At 49.4% G+C, this 2,332-nt stretch overlaps 1 protein-coding gene across 1 annotated transcript in view; it reads left to right on the top strand.

Moving 5' to 3' along the window:
• Window positions 1-240: 240 nt before the first annotated feature.
• The window catches only part of WDR72 (WD repeat domain 72), a 224,078-nt gene continuing 221,986 nt past the window's right edge, over window positions 241-2,332 (top strand). The window contains exon 1 of the mRNA XM_019663897.1: window positions 241-482. The gene's annotated coding sequence lies outside the window, so the exon portion shown is untranslated. The remainder of the gene's footprint in view (window positions 483-2,332) is intronic.

Raw genomic sequence — 2,332 nt, 5'->3', positions numbered from 1 at the left:
TTGGAAGGACAGGGCCCCTCGAAGGCTGTGGGCAGACCTGTTCCAGGCGCCACCGCCAGTCAGAGAGGGAGGGAACGGCGGGACCTCAGGGCGCTGAGCCGGTCCTGAGGGCGGCAGAGGCTGGAAGGAGCCGGTGAGCGCGGCCAGGTGGAGCCGGAGCTGGGGAGGCAGGGGCGGACGCGGTCCGTGGAGGGAGCGGTGGTCAGTGGAGGGTTTGGGGCGTGATCCGGGCGCGGTCTGGGCGTGACCTTGAGGTCCAGAGGGGCCGCCAGCGGGTCCCGCGGTCCCACTGCCAGGCTGCCCGCCCCGGCTGCTCCGCCGCTCTGCGTTTCGAGGAAGGCGGGCGCCGGGTGGGCTCGGTTCGGGCTCCCGGCCCCAGGCGGTGGGTCCCTGGCCGCCCCGGGCTCGTGCAGCAGCTCGGCCACTCGCTCTCGGAGCCCGCGCGGGCGAGGTGTTTGGATACCGAGGGACAGGGACGGAAGGTGAGCGCGCGTAGCAGTTGCTATATATAATACATCCTCTTCTTTTGCTCTGAGTTTTTGCACGTGGAAAACTCTTCAAACTGTTGTCCAGGTGTCACAGCTGTAGTGACCGATGCCAAGCATCTGTCAAACCGGTCCTTTCGCGCGCGCGCGCGTGTGTGGTGGGGGTGGGAGGTAGGGATTGGTAAGGGCCCCAGTCTCCCTACCTGTGGTCCTGGAATGTGTCGGCTCCCGCAGACTTTTAGGGACCCGCCGTTCACTCTTTAGGAGAGTTTCTTGAGACTCGGAAATCGAACTTCTATAGAGCCAGAATCCGTTGAATGAATTCCAAGTTGAGCTTCTGAGCTAGGAAAACCACCTGGTGGGCGTGAGCCACAACAGGTGTAGCAGCTTGGGGGCCGTCGAGGGAGGAGGAACCGGCCAAAACTTTCATGCTGCGCACCTGCGGCTGAGCCAGCAATAAGGAATGCGGACACAATTCTTCTCACCTGTAAAGTTGGACGAGGGGCGGGAAAATAAACGGGGGGGGGCATGTCTACACTGACGAAAAATCTGGAAAAGGTGTACTACTAGGAATACTCCCTTCGCAACGGGTGCTTCCTTATTCTACCCTCTTTCATTAGAGCATTTTGTACATTTCTAAGTAATAACTAAGATGCGAAGAGAACGTTGCAGTGCAGTGACGTTACTTTTTCTTCCCTTCCCAGTTTTATGCTGGAGGAGTTCAAGGTCACCTATTGGAGATTAGGTCACCTGTTGGGACTATTTTTACCTGAAGAAAGTGTTTAGAAAGAGTTTATTCCTTTCATCCCCTTTCCTACCCGCCTCCCCATTCACTGCACACTGCTGTTTATTCTTCACCTGGAGAGAAGAACGCAACCATTTTTGTCATAATAATACTTGTGGTTAATTTGGTCTTGTGGTTTTTGTTCCTTAGCTTAGCTTTCCTTCAGTTCCTTCAATATCAAAACGCGCCAGTGGTGTTTTCTGTAAAGAAAGCACAGAGTTGGAGGAGAAAGGAAAACTCCAAGAAGTGGTCTAGTAAAGGGATGATTACTTTTACTTTTTTAAAACTGCAAAAATTGGGACTCTGTTGAATTCCAATATTTTCACCTCTTGTGGGGTGCATATTTTAAAATTATAATTTCTATCAACACACTATCAACTGTTAAGCCTCTCCCTTTGTGAAATCTACTTAAGGGAGTGAATGCCTTAAGAAATCTGAGGTTCTAGTTAATAGAGGCCAACTGTAATAGAAGTGTGTTTACGTTATGGAATAGCTTTATGGAACCTTGAAAATAATGGTATCAGGATTATGCCAAGGTTTTCAGATTGCTGTATTCAGATATCTTTGTGGCTTGAAAAGTCACTTATTCTTTCTGTTATTTAATATTACTTATGATATGTGCTGTCTCTTAGTAATTCTGGCAGTGCATGGTAAAGGGCATCTCTCTGGAGCCCTGTTTTGAGTGTATACTTTTCCCAGTCATTAATATTTTTAGATTTAGTTCTGCTCTACACTGAATCGGGATCAGGACTAAAAGATTCTGTGCATTGAGTTCCAGTACCAAATTAGCTCTGAAGTCCTGGCAAGTCCCCAAATTAGTTCTGGGGTCTTGGCAAGTCCCTTAATATATGTGTGCCATTTTTGTCTTTAAAATAAAGAGATTGTCATTGGTCTTAAAGGACATTCAGTTCCCACAGAACTCTTCTATAAACAGCAAATTCTTATTTCTAGAGCTAGGTATCATGGCTCTAGAGCATCGGTTCTCAACCTTCCTAATGCCGCGACCCCTTAATACAGTTCCTCATGTTGTGGTGACCCCCAACCATAAAATTATTTTCGTTGC

The sequence above is a fragment of the Hipposideros armiger genome, unplaced genomic scaffold, assembly GCF_001890085.2.
Source record: "Hipposideros armiger isolate ML-2016 unplaced genomic scaffold, ASM189008v1 scaffold_12, whole genome shotgun sequence".
Lineage (NCBI taxonomy): Eukaryota > Metazoa > Chordata > Mammalia > Chiroptera > Hipposideridae > Hipposideros > Hipposideros armiger.
This window is presented reverse-complemented; position numbering and strand designations above follow the sequence as displayed.